Below are 19,512 nucleotides of genomic sequence, written 5' to 3'. Positions count from 1 at the left end.
CAAATGATTATCATAAAAATTTAAGCTAATATGCACCTATTGAATTTTGAAAAAAAGACAATTTGTTAATAATTTAAAATTCCAAAGTTAAGAGAATAATTGCAATCCTTATAAATATTCATACTAAGAAAATTCTCTACGATCTTTTTTTTTTTTTTTTTTTATTCAGTTATAGCTTTTTTTTTTTTTTTTAAACAGGAATACATTCATAAAAAGAACAGTACAAGGGAAGACCACATAGGTGGCCACATCAAAAGATTACAGGAAAATGGTAAAAATAAAGCAAAGATCAACTAGGATAAAGGTCGATAAAGTCGGACTCAGACCAGCTTCGGGTTGCCAGGGTGGGGCCATCCACTGGACAAAGTAAGAAAGGGTCGATCAGGTTGCCAACCAACCCTGGCCATCCACGATGCTTGCAGCAAGCTGCTTCCTCATCGTTCATATCAGAACCGCTTGATCAGAACCAACACACCAACGAAGCATTCCAGCAATAGACAAACAACCAAAACAACAACCCAAATATCATAATCAACGACCACGCCTGCTCCGGCCACGAGGCTTACCACGGGATGCAACAGAAATAAGAGGCTGATCGCGCAGCAAATTAAAAGAATTCTTAGGATCCCCATAACCGATTGAATCCACAGAATCAGATCCAGATTCAGAAGCCGAATCAGAACTATAATCATGAAGCCAGTCCACATCCCTCTTTATCCTGTACCAGCTGTCATTACTAGTTTAACCTTTCTCCTCTCTATTTAAGGTTCTCTGTATTCATCTTTCGGTTAATAATAATATTCTTTCTTCTTCCTGTTATCTTCTCTGTTCCTTCGTTTCCTCCTTTCTCTCATGGTATCAAGAGCCACAAGATGGGAGATCAAGATTCAGCCACTTCTCTCCCTCCCTCCTCCACCGCTCTTGCCGGCACTCCTAATCCTGAGCCTGTTATTCCGGCGTCACTAAAATTCCTCGTCAACAACATCAAGAATCTTCTCCCTCATCCCCTCACGTCCGACAACTATGCCATTTGGAGAACTCAAATTACTCAACAGTTCTCGGCTACCGGATACATCGGGTATCTTCTTGGCACCGTCCCTCAACCTTCCGCCGACAATCAACCAGCGAACATCGCCTGGAAACTCGTCGACAGCACTCTTATATCGGCTCTCTTTTCTACTATTTCGCCCTCCATCCTACCTTATGTCATTACTGCCTCCTCCGCCTCCGACGTTTGGGTCATTCTTGAACGAAGACTTCAGTCCTCTTGCCGTTCTCGCGTTCTTCAACTCAAGAACGAACTACACCATCTCCAAATGAAAAATCAGTCTATGCAACAATATCTCTCCCAAGTCAAGATGATCGTCGACAACATCGCCGCCTCCGGATCCAAAGTCGATCCGGAAGACATCATTCTCTATACCCTTAATGGGCTCCCTGCTTCATACAATTCCTTCAAAACTTACATTCGGAACTCATCCGCTCCAGCTGATCTTGATTCTCTGTACGCTCTGTTATGTAGTGAAGAAATCTACATAAATCAAGATCTCTCGAAGGATGTAAGCACTGACCCAACAGCTCTTTATGCTTCTTCCAACAGTCAGCAACGCAATCGCACAAACCGCCGTCCATCAAAGAATTTCAAGAATGGCACCAATGCTCCGCAATCACAAAGCAATCCACCTCCTCAAGGAAATAGCACCGGGAATCAACGACAGACCTGTCAAATTTGCGGAAAGAATGGCCACATTGCCATTAACTGTTGGCACCGCTGCAATTTCAAATATGCTCCAACAACCACCTATACTCCCCGGGCAATGCTAGCCAATACCGCCAACCAATCATCCCAAGATTGGGTGCTCGACACTGGTGCTTCCGCTCACCTCACACCGGACAGCGACAACCTTCAGTATCCTACTGCTTATAACGGTTCGTCGTCCGTCTCAGTGGCTAATGGCTCCACTGTTCCGATTCATAACACCGGACAGGGCCTTCTACCACTGCCGGACACTTCCCGTAAGCTGCGTCTTTGCAATTTATTACATGTTCCCTCCCTCACACATAATTTAATTTCAGTTTCTAAACTCACAACCGACAACTGCATATCTATTACATTTGACTCTAACGGGTTTGAAATAAAGGATTCTCAGGATCAACGACTGCTTCTGCGTGGTCACCTCCGTAACGGACTGTATCATATTCAACCCATCCAGGACACTCCGTCGGTCGCTCTGCACACTACCGAAGACACTTCCTACCTTTGGCATGCCCGTCTTGGACACCCGAACCGGCAAATACTCAGTCGTTTGGCTAAAGACCTCCCGGCATCCTCGATTTCTAATTTTCATTTTCTTTGTAAATCTTGTAATGTGGCCAAGAGTCACAAGCTTTCTTTTAGTACTAGAACCTCGGAGTCTTCCTCACCGTTCGAAACTATACATTCGGATGTCTGGGGACCGTCTCCGACTTGTTCTTCTAACGGTTTCCGCTATTATGTTCTCTTTATAGACGACTTTACAAAATATTGCTGGATTTACTTCATGCATGCCAAAAGCGAAACCTTATTTAACTTTAAAATCTTTTGCAACATGGTCAAAACTCAGTTCGGCACCTCTCCGAAAATCCTTCAATCAGACGGTGGCGGTGAATATACGGGGTCGGCATTTAACAGTTTTCTTCAAGAACGTGGAATTCTTCATCATCTCAGCTGTCCCCACACTCCGGAGCAAAACGGGACAGCTGAGCGGAAGCATCGCCACATCCTAGACGTAACTCGGTCGCTTCTCCATGCCTCCAACATGCCACAACAGTTTTGGCCTGAGACGATCTCCACGGCTATATACCTTATAAATCGCCTCTCTTCTAAACCCACTTCCTACATCTCACCGTATCAACTCTTACATCACAAAAGTCCTAACTATTCCCATTTACGAATTTTTGGTAGTCTTTGTTACCCTTGGCTTAAGCCATACAACAACAACAAATTCGCCCCCCGTTCTCACGACTGTGTTTTTCTCGGCTACTCCACCAAACACAAGGGTTACAAATGCTACAACTTCAATACTCAACAACTCCATATTTCTCGGCATGTTGTGTTTCATGAACACATCTTCCCCTTTCAAACTCCTCAAACCACTCAATTGCCCATCTATCCTACCACCAAAACCACCATTCCTCCTTCACTTCTCGTTCCTACATCTACTCTTACCAATACTGTCAGACCCACGACGCTACCTAACACAGCTTCTCAAAAGAATACAGAAATACCATCCATCACAACCAGCGACATTCCTCTCAGAAATTGCCTCAACAGCCGCAACGTTCAAACTATTGAACGACACGGGCACCACATGCAAACGAGATCCAAGTCGGGGATCATTAAACCGAACCCGATCTACTCTCTTCACAGCAGCACTCTCAACGTCTCGACTCCGACTTCATACAGACAAGCTATGAACTCTCCTCACTGGAAATCAGCCATGGCAGCAGAAATTGACGCTCTTCAAGAACAAGGGACCTGGACTCTCGTTCCAGCACCAAAGAATAAATGCATACTTGGTTGTAAGTGGACGTTCAAAACCAAAATTTTACCCAATGGGCAGGTAGACCGCTACAAGGCTCGTCTAGTCGCCCTCGGCTACGATCAACGACCAGGCGAGAACTATGATGAAACATTCAGTCCGGTGGCGAAAATACCAACAATCCGTCTTCTTCTAACTCTCGCCATCAACAGACAATGGCCGGTTCTTCAACTCGACATTTCCAATGCCTTTCTTCACGGTGACCTTCCCGATGATATTTATATGCGTCAACCTCCAGGCTTCACTAACACCGACTCTCCGGAACTCGTCTGCAAGCTGCACAAATCCTTATACGGTCTAAAACAAGCTCCTCGACGAGAGAGAGAGAGAGAGAGAGAGAGAGAGAGAGAGAGAGAGAGAGAGAGAGAGAGAGACTCCATTTATAAGCAAGAGAGGGCCAAGATGTCTCTTTAACTAAAAAGATAGGATCAAATGATCTCTCTGTCTAAGGTCAAGAGGGACAAAAGCTAGCCCCTCTATCTAAATAAGAGAGGGCAAATTAAGTGATTAAGAAGATGAACTATATGCCCTATATAACAAAAAATTGTCAAAATGTTAATATGAAATCCTTTTAATTAGCCTATAATTAAGTAATTGTATAAGCTTAAGATCAAATTATACAAGAATTTAGGAAAGAAGAAATATTCCCTTACTATATTCTAAATAATATTTTTGAGATAGATCAAAATAAAATATGTTTAACATATGATTTAGTAAATCAAAGCTTAACATGGTAGACCCCTCATAATTATGTCCTTTTCTTTCTCCATAATGATATTTTACTTCAATTACAATGAGCATTGGCTTTCACAATGAAACCAATTAAATCTCAAATCTCCTAGTTGCCATAGTGGCTTTAATTCTATTTCTTTTGATAGCCTTTTTCTTTAAGTATCTATATCATTGTTATTGGTACCACTTTACCTGTAACTCTACTTCTTCCTTAGGAAACATTGTTATCACCACTAGAGACTTCGGCTTCGTTTGGGACGACTTTCTTTCTGCTTCTTAAAGCAGCTTTTTAGTACAAAATTAAAAAACTTTGTACTAAAAAACTGCTTTAAGAAGCAGAAGGAAAGTCGTCCCAAATGAAGCATACATCTAATCAACTTGTAATAGTCAACCAACTATATACTAGTGTTGACTAGAAGAAAAATTACCTCTCAAAAGACTTCTTATATGATAATCTTCTTGCCTAGCATGCAACAACCTCCTCACTCTTCATAAGAGGAAGATTTGATAGGATATGTCCTTCCGTATTCAAGGCATCACTGCTCAACCAATATAAGAATAATGGAAACTCAATCGAACACCTAGGGGGCTTTGATGATGTAATGGTCCTCATCTTGATAAAAGAGTATTTATTGCTATTTTTTTTCCCTAATTTTGAAGGATGTCACTTAGAGGTATTTTGCTCATTTAAATAATCTCGATTTGCTTAATAAGTTATAGTGCTTTCTATGGTTAAATTTACCTTGGCTAGGAGACCAACTAAGAGGCTCATAAAAGCTTTACAAATGCTAATGAATGTTTGATATAGGAGGTTATTGTCTCAAATTTGGTTGTAGCCAAGTAGATCAAGTCGCGGATATTTTGACTAAACCTCTGGCTAAAGCTCGCTTCCACGACCTGTGTTCCAAATTAACAATTCACGCCATGAATTATTAATTTGAGGGAGGATGTTAGCATAAAAGCATCCCTCTTTATCCTGTACCAGCTGTCATTACTAGTTTAACCTTTCTCCTCTCTATTTAAGGTTCTCTGTATTCATCTTTCGGTTAATAATAATATTCTTTCTTCTTCCTGTTATCTTCTCGGTTCCTTCGTTTCCTCCTTTCTCTCATGGGACCCACCCTTTAAGTACCCAATCATAAAGAAGACTCTAACAAAAATAACCAAAAATATTGGAGCATATGCCTAAGTTCATAGACACTACTAGCTAGTTGATGTAATAAACTCCTAATTAATATTGAGTCATTTGGCAAAGAAATGATTGATTGGATCATAACTTGAGGAGAATGGGTTATTGTGATAACGAAGATCAATATAACCAACCCAATTATATTTAGGCTCATTATAGGAAAAACGATTTATACATATTTAATACTCAATACTCAAAGAAATTAATTTTCTTTGCTATAGTTAATGGTGAAATCAATGAGATCTTCATGGCCATCTAAGACTTGAATATTTTTTATAAAATTTTCATTTAAAAAAATATATATTTGAATCAAATATTAGCTCAAATAATTAATAGTATATATATATATAAACCATATTTCATATTTACTAAAGGACATATCAAATGCATTCATTTTTATCGAATGGAAAGTTTATGTGTCCTTACTCAAAGGACTCCACGATATACTATATGCTTAAATGAAGATGAATAAAATTATAATTTCTAAATTTATTATTTATGGAAAAAAATTAAATGTATTTGTGGTTCACACCATCTCTTCATCTATAAATGATTGGGATTATTCCATAATCTATGATGATAATTTATATATATATTTCATTTACGCTTTATTTAGGATGATTTTTTTTATTGTTTTTTAAAATAGTGTTTTAGTATAAAAGTTAAAATAATTATGATTTAAGAAGCAATAAAAAAATCATTCCAAACAAAGTCTCATACTACGTTTGGGACGGCTTTCTTACTACTTCTTGAAGCAGTTTTTTATTACAAAAGTTAATTTTTTTGTATTAGAAAGCTGCTTCAAGAAGCAGTAAGAAAGCGGTCCCAAACGAAGCCTCAATCTCTACTTCTCTCTTACACCACACTTAAAAGGGAGTGATTATTCCGTCAGGTTACCGAATGCATCCGGAAACCAATAACAAAACGCCATGTCACTAAAGTGCTCGGTACAGCGCCCTCGGTACACTCGGTATTGCTCGGTATTTTCACCAGATGTAATAAAACATCTACATGTTGCACACTTTACTTTTTTTTTTTTCTAATTAATTGGGTGGAACGACAATTCTCATCTTCTTTGAAAATTTAAAGTGAAAAACTTTGAATATTTATGTGATTAACATCATGCTAGAAATTATTGAAGAAGCTATTTAGTATTTAGCACTTTAATTGTGAATAATACCGTAATAGCAAAAGCCGATGTAATTGCAATAGCTGTTGTCATGCCTATCTCCCCAGAAGCAAGTGGAAGGTATGGCTTGTTAATCTAAAAAAAAGAATAAAATTTTTTATAACTTACTATGATAAATCATAAAAAATGAACTATGAATAAGCTTCATTTGGGACGGTTTTTTTACCGCTTCTTAAAGTAGCATTCTAATTTTTGTACTAAAAAACTATTTTAAAAGCATTAAGAAAGCCACCCCAAACAAAGCCTAAAATAGGCTCCATAGAACAATTATTTAATGCCCTTCAAATGTAAGAGTTTAATTAATCAATGAGGACTAGTAGTAATAAGTTCAAATCTATCTTCATTCATTTAATGACAATTAATTGATAGATCTAATAACACTTATTGGTAGATGTAGAGCATTGAAGAGGGCATTTAGGAGATTTACCTTGTCGATTTCAATATCGAATATTTCATTAATTCCGTTAGCATAACAGATCATGCAACAAAAAACAGCTATTACCTGCAAAATAAATTTATGTCAAAATAACCTTCTTCTTCTTCTTATATATATATATATATATATATATCCCATATTTATAAAAATTTCAACAAAAAGATATAAGTTTTAAGAAACTATAATTAATAGTTTATATGGAAAACTCAAAAAGGGAAAAAATCATTGGAACAAATCCATTTATAATTGTAGAAACCTATGTGAATGATACAGGCAAGAAGATGGACAAGAACGAGACAGAGGAGAAGGAAACAAGAGAAATAAGATTTCATTTCATGTCAAATCCTTTGTACAGAAGTGCTTAAATAGAGTAATACAGATATGCAGATACATGTGTAGCATTGTCATAGGTTATCAAGAAATGTAATTACAGACACACAGTATTTATTATTGATGTTGTTCTAATAATAATGATGTACTACAGTCATGCAGCTCTTTTAGTTCTCAAACCTCCCCCCGCGCAAACTGACGGATCTTGAGTGATCGTGAGTTTGGTTTGGAGCAGCTTGAATCTTGAAGTTGGCAGTGATTTCGTAAGAATGTTGGCCAGTTGGTCTACCGTGCTAATTGGTAGTAAACAAATGATTTTGTGCTGAATATGATCCCGAATAAAGCGATGATCAATCTCGATATGCTTTGTTCGGGCATGGAACACGAGATTGTTAGCTAGTGCAATAGCCTATGTATTGTCACAGTAGATGTCAATTGGCTTATCTTGAGTGATATTGAAACCATCAAGTAATCTCTTAAGCCAAATGATATCTACAGTTGCTGCCGCAAGTGCCTGATACTCAGATTCGATGGAAGATCTGGAAACGGTAGTCTGCTTCTTAATAGTCCATGAAACGAGCATGTCTCAGAGAAAAGTGCAGTAACCTGAGATTGATTTTCGGGTGATGGGGACTCCCGCTCAATTTGCGTCCGAGAAAGTACGAAGTTGGAGGTTTGATTTGATGATGGGTAACCCGAAATGTAGTGTCCCTTTGATGTAATGAAGAAGTCTCTTGAGTAGATAAATGTGAGATACGTCCGGATTGTGCATGTGTTGAGAAAGGATGTTGACCGCATAAGCAATGTCAGGATGAGTTATGGTAAGATATTGAAGAGCTCCGGTGAGGCATCTAGAAGTTGAGGGATCGGCAAGAGTATTGTCCGACCGAAATTGAGTTGGTTGTTTCGTACAGGAAGGATTAGCAAGAGAATTGCATGTTGTGAGATTTGCTTGTTGATGAAGAGAGAAGGCATAAGAGGATTGAGAAAGAAAATACTTATCTTGACTGTGTTGGATGCGGATGCCTAGAAAATGCCTAGCTGGTCCGAGATGCTTCATCTGAAATTGTGAGTTCAGGTTGCCGAGAATAGCTGAAATAGCAGATTCGTCATTTCCGATGATGAGGATGTCGTCGACGTATACCAGTAGAAATATTTGGGTATGACTCCTTTGGAAGGTGAGAAGAGATGGGTCGGCTTTACTATGGCGAAAGCCTATGCTTAGTAGATAATTGGTGAAGGTTGTATACCATTGTCTCGGAGCCTGTTTAAGTCCATATACAACTTTGCGAAGGAAGCAGACGTGATTTGGGTGAATGGAATCTTCGAAACCTTTGGGTTGACGCATATAAACTCTTTCATTTAGATTGCCATGGAGGAATGCGTTTGTGACATCTAATTGTTGAACGTGCCATGATAGAGAGTATGGTGAATAGGAGGCGAATGGTTGGAAGTTTCGCAACCGGGTTGAACGTTTCTGAATAGTCAAGCCCGTATTCTTGATGATTCCCTTGAGCCACTAAGCGAGCTTTGAATCTTGCCACGGATCCATCAAAGTTGAATTTCTTTCGAAACATCCATCTACATCCTAGGATTGATGCATTCGGTAGAGGAGGAATAAGACATCAAGTGCCCTGTTGTTGAAGAGCAAAGAATTATGATGCCATGGCCTGTCGCCATTCGAAAGACTTACTTGCTTCCGTGTATGTTGTTGGGTCAGGAGATTAACCACTTTGGACTTTTTGATGAAGCAAATTGAGACGGCATATAGGTTTTAGTGATCCAGTCTTTATTTGGGTAATCATAAGATGTTGAACAGGACGTGAGGGATGAGGAGATGTATTGATTGGAGAAGGGATTATTGGAGTGGCAGTGTTTTCATTAGATGGAGGAGATTGAATGGAGATCTGAGAGATGGAAGTATGAGTTTTAGCAGATGAGGTATTGGTTTGAACTTGAGAAACGGGTAAGAGAAGGGATGCCAGCACAATAGATTGAGGTTGCAAACCGGTATGAGCAGATTGTTTGAATGGAAACGATGTTTCTATGAGTTGTACATGACTTGAGATGATTATTTTGTTAGTATCTTGATTGAGACATTTGTACCCTTTTTGATTGTCAGAATAGCCCAAGAAGACGCAAGTAGCGGAGTCTGGATGCAGTTTAGTTGTTGTGTGAGGTGGGAGAAGCGGGAAACAGGCACAGCCGAAGATCCGTATGTGCGAGTAATCAAGATTAATATTAAACATGAGTATGAGAGGTATAAGATTGTTCGTGGTCGGGGTAGGGAGCCGATTGATAAGAAATATTATTGTTGATACTGCTTCGGGCCAGTGTGAGGGCGGTATAGTAGCTATCTGAAGTAGAGTTCTTGCGGTGGTCAGAATATGACGGTGTTTGCGTTCTGCTATGCTATTTTGTTCTGGCGTGTATGGGCACGACATTTGGTGCTGTATTCCTTTAGATTAAAGAAAATTATTGAAGTGGTGATGGACGTACTCGCCACCACCATCCGTGCGAATGGATTTGATGTGATAACCTATTTGTTTCTCAATGAATGTAGTAAAATTAATAAGTGTGTAACATCAGATTTAAAAAGCAGTGGGAATATCCAAGTAAAGCAAGAGTAGTCATCCACAAGTATGAAATAGTATCTAAAGCCCACGGCGAGATGACCAGAGAGGGTCCCCACACGCCAGAGTGAAGAAGAACAAGCGATGCAGGAGCACGGTTTACAGAATTTGTAAATTGTAGTTTGTGGCTTTTACACGTTTTATAGGAATTACAAGTAGGATAAGTATGCGATATATGTAATAACGAATTATTGCGAGAAATCGTCTGAAGAATGCGGAGGTGAGGGTGATTGAGCCTCTCGTGCTAGTTAATATTCTTGCTGTATACCACGGACACAGCCTGCGACTGAGTGGACGAGTTCTTGACAGCTATGGGATAGAGGCCATTTCTATAGGGACCTCTGAGAAGGGTTCTGTGAGTCTGCAGGTCCTTAAACACAAAACCGTTAGGAGTAAAGGTTATAAATATTTGATTTTCTGCAACAAGATTGGAGATAGAGTGCAAGTTGTGTGAAATTGAAGGTTGTGAAGCATGTTAGATAAAAATAACTTACGATCCGGTGTGGGAAGGAGACCCGTGCCCGTATGAGCAATGAGAATAGATCGTCCATCCCCTACCATAACATGGTCAGTTCCATTATAAGCCGCTCCTTGGAGAAGTTGATCAGATCGATTGGTCATGTGAGACGATGCACCGGAATCTAGGTACCAATCCGTGGTTGTCGCATCTGTGGTTGCAAGAAGAGCGTTATTGTCAGATTGAGATCTTGGTGGAGTGTAGTTGGCGTTGAGACGATGCCAACATATATCCTCGGCCTGGCCTCTTTTAGTGCAAATTTGACAGAGAATAGAGGATTTTGAACTAGTTTTGTGGGTTGTGCTGGATGGTTGAGGGGTACGTCCGCGACCACGACGTCCACGGCCGCGAGTAATTTAAAGAGTAGTGTGGGCGTCTGGAGGAGCAACTAGCCGCTGATTATCAGCTTGAATGTTGATTTCTTCGCTGATCAGGAGAGCATACAGATTGTCTAACTTGAGAGGAGAATGCATTGTTCTTATTGTTGTCTTGAAAGATTTGTAGGAGGGAGGTAGGCCATTCAAAATGTGTAAGATGATATCCTCTGTATCAACGTTCGAGCCGGCAGAAGCGATGTTATCAATGATTTTCTTGATCTCAGTGAGATAGGTTTGCATTGACATGTTCTTCATAGAGATGTTGTGCAACTCATTCTTGAGTTGAATTACTTTGGACCTGTTCGATGATTGAAACCAAAGTTGGAGTGCTTGCCAGGTTTTCGAGGTTGTCTCAAGATGCATAGCATACGGAAGCACTGTAGCTGAGATAGTAGAGCAGATCGCCACCGCAAGGTTCTAGTTAGTAAGAAGCTAATTGGTGGCAGCAAGATTGGGATCGAGGTTTTCAATTTCTGGAGATTGATGGAGTGAGTCCGAAGAAGATGACGATTCAAGAAATGTCTCTAACTCATTTGCCTTGAAGAGTTTGAGAATTTGGTTTCTCCAAATCGGATAGTTGTTCGATGATAGTTGATGAGGAACCAGGGTTTTGAGGTGGGAGATGATGAATTTGAGGGATGGGTAAAAAATGGATTTCTCTGTTGTCGTACCTGTAGTTGCAGCCATTGTCGACGAGGAAGAAGCCGACGTAGCCATGGAGGGGCTGTCCAAGGATTCAACCCGATACTGATACCATGTAATGATACAGACAAGAAGATGGACAAGAACGAGACAGAGGAGAAGGAAACCAGAGAAATAAGATTTCATTTCATGTCAAATCCTTTGTACAGAAGTGCTTAAATAGAGTAATATAGATATGCAGATACACGTGTAGCATTGTCATAGGTTATCAAGAAATGTAATTACAGATACACAATATTTATTATTGTTGTTGTTCTAATAATAATGTACTACAGTCATCCAGCTCTTTCAGTTCTCAAACCTTCATGTAGAAAATAAAGTCTTACTTAAAGCTTTTTGACATGACATTTTTGAAAAATTTGGCTTGATATCCAAATACTTCATAAACATTCCATAGGACTCAAGTTCTTTCAAAGTAATTTGAAGATAACTTCATGAACATTCCATATGAATCGAATGATCTAATACTCATTGGATTCTATTCATTGAGCTATTTGATTTGACTAGAAACACACAAATTTGAAGATCATTTGAAGTTCTTTATTTGGTTTTATTTGGACTCAAATTGAATTATTTGTTGTGTCAATTGGTTCATCTCATCATGATCTATAGTTCAACTATAAATTTATTGAAATCAAAGTTCGAGTGATTTTGAATTTTATTTTGAAAGTTCCTAATTCAAATATTTCATCGGGATTTATGTTTATGTAGTGAATTTTTCAAAGAATTATCATTTGAATCTTCTTTTATGATGTCGAGCATATGTTATCAAAAAGCATATATTAAGCCGAAAATTTCAACTTAAAAAAAATTTTATGAGGCATGGCTGTCACTAGACGTCAATAAAGATCTCTCTTCAAGTTGCGAACTAAGTAAATTTTTTTAATTATAATTTCAGCTTTTTATAAAGTTGATGCATCGTTTGGTTCCAAATTTATTAAAAAATTTTGCTTAAAATTCACTTTTTCTTGAATTTGATTATAGAGATTTGGTTGGGATATGAAAGTATCAAAATTGAGTTCAAAACATAAATTATCTTGAAGAATTCGAACTCAACAGTAATAGAATACACTTATGTGGGCCCAAAATTAGGTCCAAATTGTACTGGGTCGGACAAAAAAAGCTAGCGATGGTGCATGGGGATGCCGACACCATAGCGCAAGTGCAATATTCTTAGCTGAAGCACCTGTGGTGTCTCTTATAGGAATTTTTATTAGGTCCGAACACCTGACGTAGCTCTACATCCGGACGTCAATTACATATCGCCACCTACTCTTACTCTTTATCGCACGGCCCGACGACCCGACCCAGACCGGAACCCGGTATTGCTATGTATTAGTTGATTTGTGCAGACCAGGGTATTGCTAGGTATTGCTCGGTAACGAGAAATAACATTCTGTCAAGACCAATACCTAGCAATATCGAGCAATACTCCAATTTTGCTAGGTATTGCTCGGTATTGGTCTTGATAGAGTTGTATTTCTCGTTATAGCCAAGCCATACCTAGCAATACCGAGCAATACCTAGCAATACACGAACATAGTGATACCGGGTTCCGGTCCAGGTCGGGTCGTCGGGCCGCGTAGTAAAGAGTAAGAGCACGTGGCCACATGTTATTGACGTCCGGATGTAGAGCTACGTCAGGTGTCCGAACCTAATAATTATTCCTCTTGTTAAATTATTAGGTCCGGTCACCGGACGTAGAGATACGTCCGGATACTAATAAAATATTATTTTAAATTAAGCACAGGTAAAGCCCAGTCAAAGTGCATGCAAAAAGCACACTCTTAGCGCAGGGGATGTGGCAAGTTTTTATTAGATGTCCGAACCTATTTTTAGGTCCGATGACTAGACCTAATAATTTGCCCTTATAAAGATGATGCATAATCCCACCTTTGTAGGTTCCTATAAAATAATATTTTGGATAGACGTTGCATATCACCTTACACTACAGGAAGTTCTTCGTGTAGACTCCAAGCAATCCAACCGAAATGCCAGTTATGCAAATACGTTTTTTTAGTCAATATTTATTATTTAAACTAGAACAACAGAAAAAAAAAAGACTTAAATTATAAAAAAATAAAACTAATTAATTTAAAATCAAAATAATATTTAATAAAAAATAAAAATAACTAACTAATTAATTTTAAGATGAAAATTAAGTTAATTGTTATTTTAACTTTTAATAATTTTTTGTTAAATCATTTAAATGATTAAAATTCTATTTATTTTTTATTAAATTTTTAAAAGCTGCCGGAAATGTTAAAAAGCCGTCGGAAAAGCCGTCGGAAATGTGACCGCCGGAAAACCGTCGGAAAAAAGTCCAAAAGCCGCCGGAAACATGGCCGCCGGAAAGCCGCCGGAAAATTCCGCCGGAAATCAGTGATTTTCCTGTAGTGTTACATGCTCCAACACATGCATTTTGACTAACGAATTATCCTTTAAAGATGTGGAAAAAAAAATTTAGATCTCTCAAATTTTTATACGTAAGTTTTTATTCTACCTCCTAAAGGGGGCTCAACATTGTCTTGTGTAAATGAAATATTATGGTTTTATATGCTAATGTTTATTTTTTAATATGTACAATAGAGCTCTTATTTCCTCTTGAAGGAGGTTTGATTATCTTGTTGGGAAGGATTAGGATCTAAAAGAGTTTTTCATAATATTTCAAAGTTTTAATTTTCTTTTAAATGGGGAATAATTATCATCAAAATTAAATTCAACTCATGAAGAGTAAGATGTTGAAAAAAAAAAAAAAAAACTCTTGATTCAGGGAGTTTGACTTTCAGGTTGATATCGATGTTTGAAGTTAATATTAGTGATACATAACACCATTATTGATGTTAAAATCATTGGAATCATTGGAGATGTATTATAGATTAAATAAAATTTATATCCTTGCACCAAGCTTTATGGGGTAGGAGTTTGAAAATTTATTATATATTGGCATCATATAAAAACCGACAGTTTTATATGTGGCTTTGAAATATATATTTCTTCATGTATAAATTTGATTAATATGTATAATTAATTTATTAGAAGTGATAAACTCTTCATCTTCTTGTAAGAGTAATTTAAATTTATGGGAGCTTTTCCCATAAAGAAAACTAAACCTTCTGTATGTCTTAGAGATGTTGCTTGAAATAATCAAATTTTGCTAGAAGATATTACCCCCAACTTTTGAGATTTTAGCTTTATGAGACTTTTAAGGAATAAAAAAAAAAAAGAACCTTTTAAGGATTATGACTTTCTAAGATTTTTTTTAGTGCTAGAAAACCTATACCTTTTGATGCTTATAGCCTTTTGAGATTTTTGGAGTACTAAAGAAAGTATACCTTTTAAGGCTTTAGCTTTTTAAGATTTTATTGTGATTTGAAAACGCTATACCTTATGTGGCTTTAGCCTTCTAAAATTTTTGATGTACCTATACTTTCTAAGACTTACATATTTTAAAATTTTTTGATGATAATATATGTCCATACCTTATGAGGTTTTTATAAGGTTTTTGGTACACTTGCACCTTGTAATGTATATACTTTATGAGATTTTTGGATAATCATGCATCTTCTGAGATTTTTTGGATGACTAGAGACCCTGTTAACCAATTGCTTTTTTGGAGTCTTTCTAATGAGGATCCTATTCACTACTAGCTTTCCATCGAGGCTATCCTATGGGCGTAGGATATGATTATGAGTGAAGACCCTATCTACCACTTGCCTTCATCCTCATATGGTCTTTTTAGTGAGGATTATATCTACTACTAGCTTCCCATCAATGCTACCTCAACGCCGTGCCTTCTAGGGATTTTTGTTTGACACACTGTTATTTATAAAAGGAAGGCAGCTCATCTTTATTCTAATAAGATGAGTAGCTCAACTTTCTTTGAGTTTCTTTAGTTACAAAATCCTCTAGTGTATAAGGGTTATAACTCCTATTCAATAATTTTGTTTATTTTCTTGGCATGTAGTAGGATAAATGCTTGTTGTTGTTAGTATTATGACCCTTTTGATCTCTTCTATTTTAAGGTTGAAGACCTACTAGTTATTCTCATAAATAATAGCCCAAATATTCTTGGTGAATTAGACGTTCAATTTCCTTTTTCAACCAAAAATATTTTTTTAGATAAATGATAATATTGAGTTTGATCTCTATCATTTAGAATCTTTAAATTTTTGTCTACTTTGAGGTATTAAAAAATTTGGATCATAACCAAGATGTTATCTTTATATGTATTTAATAGGGGATAATTGGGTAACCTAGGCTGAATTTGGTGAGATAGGCACTTATAGTTTCTTGGATGCTCTTGAGTTTTTTGTTAAGGGGGCCTATCATTTTCTTTTTATGAATTCTTACATTTGTTTAGTGAATGTTTGAATTGCTCTTGATGATCAATGATGACCTTATTATTAATTATGTGTGCTTCTATTTGATGAATAAGATTGGCATAGAAGCAGACCGTCTCTCATCTTGATGACCACCAATAAAAATCTTGTAGTAGTTCTGGATCCACTCTTAGGATTTGACGTACTTCAGAAGAGGATATTTGATGAAATTATTCTTTACAATATCTCTCTTATTTTGGCAAATTTTAGAAAGATGGGAGGAGTTTTTAATAAAGTTTATATGGGAAATGAATTATTTAACAAAAAATCTAACTAGATTAAGAAAAGTATATATGAATAATTCTACTCACAAGAGAATAAAATCATATGCGGGTTTGTATGTTAAGAGATGCAGGGAAGACCTGATAGTGTTCATGCGGGCTTGTACATTAAAGCATGCTAAATGTGTATTATGGTCTTCTATTAGTCAATGTGTTCATAGGGGAAGTCTCATCATATATATCAATTGTAGGCAAGTTAAACTTTATTAGAATAAAATGCTAATGTATTGAATCCGTTTAGCTAGAGGTGAAGAAATTTGAAAGCTCCAAAGAAAGAAAAGTTGATTCCTTTCCCAATGGAACTTCCACCAAAACAAGGCATCACAGCTCTTCGCTTATAGCATCCCAAAGGACATCAATAATTTGATGTTGATTTAAGTCCTCCATTCTCGATGGAGGCTTACAGGTTGAAAAAATAGTATGGGAAGAATTGGTTGAGCTCACAATATCCAATAAAACTTTAGGAGGCTATGGTGGAGGGGGAGTTGCATCATGATGAGTTCTTGCTTGAGTGGTATCAAATGGATTAGTCTTAAACAAGAATCCACTCTTTTTCATAGTTGAATATGTGATTATACAACTAAAAACAATAGCTTGATTCCCATTATAAGGATTACAGGAGTCAGGTGTTCATGGATGGACAAATAAAACATAATAATGGTGTTGAAGTTAGTAGTCAGGCGATAATAATTGGATGATGGAATTCGGGCGATAATAATCGGAGGACGGAAGTTAGGCAATGGTGGTCAGTGATCGACAAAAAAAAAAAAGTTATATTAGAAAACGAGATCCTATTTATAGCTTTTTGAGAGTGAAAAATTTGGTCATTATCTAAAACATTTTATTGAATATTTTGTATTTGATATCCTTGATCATAGATCGTTTATCTAACTTTTGATGCCAGAATCAAATAATTTTGGGCATATTGGATTTGTTTTATTGAGTCGCTTGGTTGGACTGTTCACTATCAGGATTTGGAGGTTATTTGCTCATTCAATTAGTATTTAGAAGTTTCTAATAATGCCACGAGAGCTTGATTTTGGTTCATTGGGATTTAGATCTGATTATTTGTAGTTTGTATATAAATTTACAAAAATCAGAATTTGAATAAACATAAATTTAACTTAAGAAGACTTTATATATATAAATTAAAATATATGAAAGAATATACCTTTATTAAACTAATGAGAAAAGGCATAGATATATCTGAGAAGCTTTCGATAGCCATTAGAGAACTTGAGCCGACAGCCAAAATCTGTATAGAAAGTATGAAATTAAAAAAAAAAAAAAAATGAATTCTATGGAACTATAACATCAAGGTAAGAAAATATTTAAGTCGAAGAACTTAACTGTAGCGAAAATTGCATGGGGACGTATAAACGCACAGAAAATCTTTAACGAATAAATTAGTTTCTTCAACACATTCATTAAACCATACTCTTCAGCTTCAGGTGATTCAGAATTTGTGCAACGCTTCAGAGATACTAATTTATTAAAATGTCCACGTCCAACGTTGCCCGCATGGTGGCGACGTAAGTGACAGCCTATACTTCTTCTTCCGTTGGAGACTTTCCTAGCACTGGCAGCAATAAGTTCTTTCTCCTTCTCCTTGGAATTATGGAGCGTTACAGTACTGATACCTATAAATTTAATGGCTTTCAAGTTAGATATATGATGGGTAAGGGTGTCAATTTTTGACACTACCCGAATCCGACCCTGAAAAGCTCAGGTTAGGATCAACCCGGATCCGAAATGGGTCGGGTTCGGGATCAACAAATCAACCCATTTTAAAAATCGGGTCGGGTTGACCCAGCAAACCGAAATTGAATCGAAAACTCGTATTTGACCCGAAAACCTGAAATTGACCCGTTTAGACCCGAAAATCAAAGATTGACCTGATTTTTGACCCGAAAACTAGCAATTTGGGTTCAATCCCGGGTCATTCGTGTCGCCTGACCCGTTTTTAAAAACGGATCGGGTTTGGGTTGACTCGAATAATGTTGGTTAAGTTCTGAGTTCGACCCAAACCCGACCCATTGACCCGAATTGACACCCCTAATGATGGGCAAAGTTCCTTATGAAATTATTGAAGGAAAAATAATTTAGTTATTTTGTTGCAAAAGATAGTTTTCCATCATAAAAATTTTAACCGAACGTTATTCTCGGGTTTGCAGCTCCGACGAGCATCCACCCGAATGATAAATGAAAAAACATTTTTGCATCGCACTATTGAGAACAATATTCGCCCATTTTGATTATTCAAAATAAATATAAAAATAACAACAACAAGAACATTAAGCCTTTGTCCCATTCCGTGAGGTATTCATGTCATGATTATTCGATAAGTTTTACGCTAACTGTTGACTACCTAACACAACCCTCCACTTTTCTCGTCCAGAACTTGGCACCTGGCAACGGCAGTGTTTGGTTGGAGATTAGAAAAAGTATACGCATAATATTCTTTTCGGTGTTAGAAATAGAGTTTGATTGAAGATTAATTACTGTTTGATACGAATGCTATTGCATTTTATAAGCGTAAATAGATTTTTTTTGGTCGAAGATGCCTTGAAGTAGCTTAAAAAATAATTAATTGAAAGATAACCAGAAATCTATTTCCAATAGACCCGAAGTTGCACTAATTATATAAATAAGAAGGATTTTCAGCTCTCTTTAAACCAAAATTTGCATAAATTTATACTAAATAAGAGTGGTAATTCTATTTTACCGTGAAGTATTTATATAAGCTGATGCCGTTTGGTAACTGATTCCATTATTTTATTAGGGTAAGCACAAAGTTTTAATAAATAATTTTAGACAAAATTTAAAATTTTCTCACCCATCAGAACTTATCAAGATGGGTGAGAAAATCCTCATATTTATCTTGAGTAAGTGTAATTTAAAATATCATATACAACACTAATCTCATAGCTAATTCAAAATTTTGAAATCAATACTAATGAATCAACATATATCATAAAAGAATAATCTTGATAAATTTTTCTAAATTTATATGTATGAGTAAGCTTACTAGCTATTAATTAAAGTGCATAGATGGCTAAAAAATTTTATTAATTAATTGTGTATATTGGATTATGAAAATGATAAATAACTAAATAAAAATAACACTTTTATGAAAATGGTACCTCTAATTGTTGAACCAGAA

Source organism: Dendrobium catenatum, unplaced genomic scaffold, assembly GCF_001605985.2.
Source record: "Dendrobium catenatum unplaced genomic scaffold, ASM160598v2 fragScaff_scaffold_1434, whole genome shotgun sequence".
Classification (NCBI taxonomy): domain Eukaryota; kingdom Viridiplantae; phylum Streptophyta; class Magnoliopsida; order Asparagales; family Orchidaceae; genus Dendrobium; species Dendrobium catenatum.
The sequence above is the reverse complement of the archived record's forward strand: the minus strand, read 5'-3'. Positions refer to the sequence as shown.